This window comes from Alligator sinensis, unplaced genomic scaffold, assembly GCF_000455745.1.
Source record: "Alligator sinensis unplaced genomic scaffold, ASM45574v1 scaffold38_1, whole genome shotgun sequence".
Taxonomy (NCBI): domain Eukaryota; kingdom Metazoa; phylum Chordata; order Crocodylia; family Alligatoridae; genus Alligator; species Alligator sinensis.
Genome location: NW_005842179.1, coordinates 1,064,373 through 1,071,989, shown reverse-complemented (window position 1 = coordinate 1,071,989; position 7,617 = coordinate 1,064,373). Strand labels below are relative to the sequence as shown.

Here is a 7,617-nt window from a genome sequence, read left to right as displayed (position 1 = left end):
CTCAGTCCGGGCCCCGAGCCGCGGCGCGGTCTCCCCGGGCTGCCTTCCCGCCCAGCCTGACACGGGGGCCTGGCCGAGACCCCCCCAGGGGTGCCGGCTCCTCCCTGGCAGCAGGGCTGGACAGGACCCTCTGAGGCCACCTCGCCCAGCCCCCCTGCCCCAGCCGGACCCTCCCACACAACCAGCTCCTAGCAAAAGTGCCCGGGCTCGGGGAGCCTCTCCCCTTATTTCAAGCTATGTGGGGGCCTTTTAGGAAACGGCTGGACCTCCCTCTTCAGAAGCAGGCGGTGCTTTGTTATGGAGTGAGCCGGTCCAGCTGTTCCCGCCTGTAGGCTGCCGGGAATTCAAGCCCCGGTGCCACTCGGATTCCTGCGGTGCTGGGAATTAGCCATCCCCAGCCAGGCAAACATTCCAGCCCCCTGGCTTGTTTCCCCTTCTTCTTCAACCTGAGCAGTCCCCTGAGCGGTCCCCGCCTGTGTGGGCAGCAATTCTGCTGCCAAAGGTCTTGGCGCACACAGCTGCTTCCTACGTGCGGACAGTGACCCGTAAGTGGTGTCCCTGGGTGAAGGGATCGCCGTATAAAGAGATGCATTATTTTAAAATATTAAAATGTTATCATACAAATTGTCACACTGGCAAGCCTATTGTTTGGTGTTATGTATCGCATCATACATACTCAACTTGCAGCAAGGAGAGTTTAGGTTAGATGTTAGGGAAAACTTTCTCACTAGGAAGGTAGTAAAACACTGGGACTGGTTACCCAGAGAGGCAATGGCATCTCCATCCTTGGATGTTTTTAAGACCCAGCTAGATAAAGCCTTGAGTCCTGCTTTGAGCAGCGGGTTGGATTAGATGATCTCCTGAGGTCCCTTCCAGCCCTCATGTGTTATGATTCTGTGATTGTATGATTTAATGACAAACGCCTGTAGGGTTTGTAAAGCTATTAAAAATCAACTTTACTTGTTCAATTCAGTAGGCAAATCCAACTTTGTTGTGATGGGGAAAGATGCCCATGGTTTGGTTTAGGAGTGGCTGACGTGGGGCACAAGTGCTGTAAGTGGCACAGGCAGCCTCTGTGTGTGGCACATGGCAAATCAGGTAGGGCATGACAGCACAGCAGCAAATAGGGAAGGAATCAGGCAGGGGCAGAAGGCAGGAAACAGAAGGCAAAGCAGGAAATCAGGCAGGGAGAGGAGTGTGGAGCATAAAGCAGAGCAGCAGATCAGGCAGAGGAAAGGGATTGGACTAGCAGTAGGGGAGGGTGCAGGGCTAATTGGTGGCACACCTTCCAAAAAAGATGCTGCCCCCCCCCCCCCCCCCACCGACTAGTCAATGGGAGCTCAACAGACTCCGGAGACATTCAGCACCTCACAAGATTGGGCCAATTAGAGAAATGTCTGTGGGGAAGCAACTACCTAGAGATAAAAATAAGTCTCACTTTTTGTGCTACAAAAAGCCTTAAAATTCTGTATTGCTGTACAAGAGCATTTTGCTGTTCTATGGCAGCACTAGTCCAACGACTTCCAAGCCTTTTGCAAACACTATTGAAGTAAGCTTCAGAACATGCCTTTGTGAAAGGTAAGCAGTCCATACTTACTTAGCATCTAGGAAAACGGAGGCAGACATAGAGAATGATTTGCCTAACTTAACCTCTTTGCCACTTTTATTAAAACAGTTTAAATGCTTGAGGATCACAGTTATTAGACATCCTCCCCCTCCCCTGCCCTTGTGACTGCAAGTTATATTTACTCTTGCAGAATATACTGTACTAAACTGACAGGAAGACAGCAGGGTAGGGTGGCACCTTAGAAACTAACTTGTTCAGAAATGCTTCATCTTTTTTCTGGGAACCGGTGTACTTCGTCAGATGCTATGAATGGTTTTGGAGAGATCAGGGGTATTAAATAAAAATTAATTACTTTATTCATTTATATTTAATACCCTTGGCTAAACTGTAGCCTACTTTGTTCCTTTCTATTTAGAACCCCTGCTCTCTGCAAGTCCGCTTATAGCATCCGACAAAGTAGGCTGTCGCCTGTAAAAGTAGATGTATTTCTGAAGGAATTAGATGCCACCCTGCCCTGCCTTCTGCCTGACTTCAGACCAGAGGCACAGTGAGCTCTTTTGTCATCCTAGGTAAAGTGGGTGGGGGATGTAAGGGGATTGTGAGGCTCTTGGGGGTGTCCAGGACCAAAGAGATGAAGGCAGGGGGGCATTTGGTTCCTGGAAGCTGGAAGCTATAGTCTCTAGCTTGTAAGAGCAGGGAAGGGAACATCTCTAGAGTCTTGGCAGTTCTAGAGTCCTGGCAGCTCTAGAGTTCTGGCAGTTCTGGATGACACCAGGAGCTAAACCTCTTGCCTGCCAACATGCTACTGAATGCCATCCTGAGCAAAGAAATAAAATCTGCAACAGAGTAAAAAGAAAAGTTAGTTCCAGATGCTGTCATTCTGGCATCTTTTGCTGGTGATAGATCCTTCTTTTAAGACACCTCAAAAGAACAAACACCTTCCCCAGACTTTCATTTGTTTTGGCTAGATAGTATAACAAAGTCTACAAGGAGGATACCGATTGAAGACCTTTGCTATCATTCCCTTTAAAGGTCATTTAAATAGAAATTGCAGTAACTTCTCAGGAATAAATTTGTCCTACCTTGTTAAAAAAAATTCCAGTCTACATCATACTCAGAGCCATATCAACAACTTACTTCTTGGCTGCATTTTTCCTTACCCTCCTTTACACATGATAATTTGTGCTCTATATTTTAACAGCTTTTTAAAACTAGGCTTAACCCTTGATTTTTTAACTAGTGTTTAAAAAACAAACCCAGACTCTGTATGGTTGGAAAAGACTTTTTAATGTCTCACCAAAAGCAGAGCTAGAACTGTAATGCAGGAATAAATAAATACTCCAAAGTCAATAATAACAATCTGCAGTGGGACCATGCTTCCTTAATCATAATATATACTATATTACAGAGCATGTCCTCTTGTCCTTTCTAATGCTGGGTTTATCTTTTGCTGCCCTAGCTGTCACCATCAGGGTGTGATAAAGTGGGATTTGTAGCCAGCATAGCTGTGATCGAAAGAGGCCCTAGTGATATTTATAGTGATAAAACTGTTTTTTCTCATTTAATTTATTTTGCTTGGGGGATAGGGATGCAAGGGATGAAGGGAGCATGATCTATGCTGGCCAAAGTACATTTTTGCCAGTATAAACTGTGTCCTCACTGAAAGCATTTAATTGGCCTAGAATACTGGCAAAGCCTTTCAGCATTGACCTGGCATAAGGAGATATGGTTTAACTTTTGCTATGACATTTGAAATTGCATAAAGTACTCAGAATCTACTCTCTGATTCCAGGCACTGATACCTCCTGTCCCTTTGCTTTTCTGGTGGGTTATAGTCTGATATCAACTCCCCGAGCACAACTGGGCTATTATAAGTGGAATGAAGTTCTTTCACTGTTTTTTTTTTTGCTTTCCTACAACTCATAGAAGTGTACAGTAGAAAGCAGTGGTAGTCTTATTTATAGCAAAAAAGGGATTATAAAGATCTTGGTCTTTTCTTACACCTCTAACTACAGGCATTGTAGTTCAGCACCAGATATAGAAGTTTCATTAAAAATATTTAAACTAGGCTCCCTTCAATGCTCCTGTGGTCCTTGCTTCATTCTTAAAATGGTTCTACGGCTAGTGAATGTATTGAATGTTTGATTAAATTTTTTTGCCAGATTTCTAATCAAATAACTGAGTACAGCTGTTGAAGTATTTTTTCAACTGTCTAAATTCATCTTAGACATTATGTCACCCTGTGTAGAATCTGACCTTTATAATTATGGCACATCACATTTTAGCTAAAATCACAGGTGATTTGGATGATACTTAGATTTAAGGCCCAATCTTGCCTTGAAAACCAGGCACTCACCATGCAAGACCATGTCCTAAAACATAACATTGCTGAATTTGAATAATAAATATTAATTGGAATCAAAAGTGACTCGTGTCACCTACCTGTGTCTACATTTTTTGCTTTTTCTGTGAAAACACAAGTAGCACTTTCTTTCCGCATATAAAGGGAATGTTTAACAGCATTGAGGGCAGAGGAATAATATAGAAAGAGCCCTAAGAGACTAGAAACTTGGACATAAATAAAATACGATTTTGATTGAAAAAAATAGCTACATCTGGGGAGAAAATAATCCAAAATAGAGATAGAAACTTGGAGAACAGAAATGTTGAAATCTACTTTGGAATAATAACAAACAGCAAATTATTTTACATTGTGACATGACAGCAAGCAATCCCAGTGCAATTTCGGGCTACATACATAGAGACTACATATCACAGAGGAAGAGAGGGAGTACTCCTTCTGTATTTAAATCTAGATAGATAGATATGCACACATGCAGAAGGGATATTCTTTCTTTTGCTCCATTATATGCATTTTGAGAGAGAGAAATCAGAGAGAGATTAAACAGCTAATTGCAGATAGCACGGCTAAGCACCAGTTGCAGAGGACGTAGGATATAGTGCTTATAGATACATTGGAAGGCCAGTGTGGAAATATTCGCTGTGAAGGGAAGTATAAGTAGAAATCATTTAATGAAAGTAAGAGAAGAAAAGTTAGGCTGTATGTTGAAGTTATCTGATACTGATCTGTATTAGGGTGTGGAATAATTTTTCATTGGAGGCGAGGATAGGCCGGTTACATGGGATACTTAAAATTAGACTGTACCAAGCGCTGGGAGTAATTGTGTTTTAGTGCGAGTGGACTAACCTTGTTTTGTCTTTATCATCCCCCGTTTCTGTTTTTATGTCCCCTATGTTTTGAGAGTTTTTCAGCTTTTCCTCTTCTAGTCACATTACTTATCTCCAAGGCTGATCTATTCATTCCTCATTTGCTTGGTAACCTCAAGTGCTCTCTGCTGCATGCTGCCTGGTACTTTCTCAAGGTGCAGTTTAATTTTTAGGCTACACCCTACTACTTCTTCAAACAGAATTGCAGCCTGGGCCTTGATCCTGCAATTATTTTTGCATGCAAGTCATCCCACTGAGCCCTATACGTATGTTCATGGGTATAAGGTTATGGTGGTACTTTGACTGTAAACTCTTTGGAGCTGAGGTTGTCTCTGTGTTTGTAGAGTGTCTTGAACAATTGGAATCTAGTTGATAACTTGGGCTTCTTGTCATTACTTCTGTTTAATTATAATAATAGGTGTATAAATGTTTGGAGAATTAGGACTGTTGGCATAAGCAAGGTGCAGGAGTGTTTTGGGCCAATCTTAAGTGAAGGACTTTTTTCTTTTAATAATAGTATTAGAGTATGTGTAAACTTTTTACAGATAAACATTACAGATAAAACTTATGAATAAAAATATTTTGTAGGTTGCACTCCTCACATGCCTTTTAAAATGACTTAAGTTCAGGGAGAAGTAGAAAATACTAAAGCGCTAAAGGGGATTTTTCTCTGTGGGTGTATATTTTTACATTTTTTAATGGTAAAAAAATGACTGAAGAGTCATTCAATGAATGCAAATGTTTAAACAGACAAGTCTGCACTAGTTGGGAATGGATGCCTTTAGGAGAGAATCTGTATATGAAGATGACTTTCTTATTCACTCTGTGGAACTGGCATATGGGATAAAGGGGCCTGAAAGCACTTAAGTATATTACTGTTAGCACAGATGATTACTAAGGAACCATTGACTGCTAAGTAAATGTTAAAGGAAGAGAAAGAAAATCATTTTAGAATGTGGTTTGGAAATGTATATAACTTAAAACTCATTTTTCTTTTCAAATCGAGAAAAATTCATTTACATTTTTTATATATATAGTGCATATTGATTTTTAGAAACAGTAGTAAAAGAGATGAATTATAAATGGAAAAATGCAAGAATTTCATGTAGTGTTAGGCTGGGCATATTAAAAATACCAAACATAAACCAATGAAATAACTTTACTGTAGCATGCTGCAACTGTATATAACGACACCTCTGAGTCTACACAATGTAATGCAGTGCCCTGTAGAGATGCAGGGTAGTTTAGGAACTTATAACATTTTAGATTGCATGAGTATGGTGCTTTGCCTAGACTAATTAACCCTACTGAGAAGCTGTGTATATTAATCTGAACAGATTGCCACATTAAAGCAGCTCTGCTGTTTCTGCTATCCAGTGGTTACTCTGAATGGGGCACTGGATGTACAACATTGTATTGTGTCATTCATACCCTTATTTCAGTTAATATAGGGCCATATTCCTCCGGTGCTGTAAATTACTTTACACATGTACATGTACACTCTACATGTTTAAAGGCACAACTAAATATTAGTTTCATTAGCTTGTGAAATTAGATTGTATATTTTTATTTATTGTTGGAAAAGTTTGTCTTTGATACCTTTTTCTTACTGGGCTGTAAATAGCGACAAAGACTTTTTTTTCATTTTTCATTAACTGTAGTTGAGATTTATTTAGATAAATTAAAAACCAAGTTCATAATGCTTACATATATATGACAAGTTTATACTGATCTCATGTTTTTGGTAGATTGCTAATCGTAGAATATTAATGCCTATGAAACTTCTTTACCTGTATTTGATTTTCTGTTTCAAAATTGTGCGTGTGTACCCTGTGTATATTAGTACAGATTCCAGTAGTCTCCTTATAGTAAACTCTTATAGGACCCGGAGAAAAGTTCATTAAAAGACAGGGTTTGTTATTTTTTTGAAGTCTTTTTGGTTTTATTCAGAATTTTCAGAAATAAACATATATTTCAGTACCAAGAACGTGCATTGAAGTGTATCTATCCTACCCTCCCTAATCCTGAGTTTTCTTTTTTTTTTTTTTTAATGTTGGTAGCATTTTATATACTGCTGCATAACATATTTCCTTTCCAGTGGACTCTACAGTAAAATAAGTGAATTAGTTGGTTATTGATGCTAGATGGTCTTTTTTGTCGGGGGGAGAGTTAATTAGAGAGTGCTGGTTTTGCAGCCTTCCCAGAATGTTATTCTCACTCATAGCAATGAATCAAAATTAGATTTTGCATGGTGGAAACTGGAAAAGAGCACTGGTGACACATTAATTTTGGGCATCTGAATTGCCTGCTTCAGTGTTCCTTCTTGAACTTTTGAAAGGGACAGAAAATATTGTTTTTAGTTTTGTTTCAACTGTGAATCTCCTAAGAGTCCAGATTATATTTTTACTATAATTTGTAAGTATTAAGATAATGTGATACTTTTCTTAGGTTTACTCTATGCCCCTCTGCTTACTTTTTCTATCAGATGTATGCATGTACATAAATCAATGATAGCTGCATTCCCATATGTAGAATGTAGACCTACAAAATTTTCCTCACCTGTATTATTGAGTGCCATTGAAATTACATTAGGTGGCCTAACTGCTCTTCCACATTTAAACCTGTATTCTTGAAATATTTAAGCTAACACTAAAATCATTTGACTAGTTGGACAATAATGTGGGCTCCCTACAATGGCAGCCGATTCTTCAGTCAATAAATGGAGGTCTACCAATGTTATTTCCAATATTGTCAATGAACATTAACTACAAGCTGTATGTACAAAATCATTGGTTTAATTTTTTGAAGAGCATGGGCAATAT

At 39.7% G+C, this 7,617-nt stretch overlaps 1 protein-coding gene across 6 annotated transcripts in view; it reads left to right on the top strand.

The window, feature by feature from the left end:
* The window catches only part of LOC102376702 (dermatan-sulfate epimerase), a 350,602-nt gene that overhangs the window by 298,901 nt on the left and 44,084 nt on the right, over positions 1-7,617 (top strand). The window contains exon 1 of one of the 6 annotated variants that reach the window (XM_025207045.1): positions 4,528-4,950. The exons of the other annotated variants lie outside the window; for them this stretch is intronic. The gene's annotated coding sequence lies outside the window, so the exon portion shown is untranslated. Of the gene's footprint in view, positions 1-4,527; positions 4,951-7,617 lie in introns of those variants that run through there. 6 annotated transcript variants of the gene reach the window in all.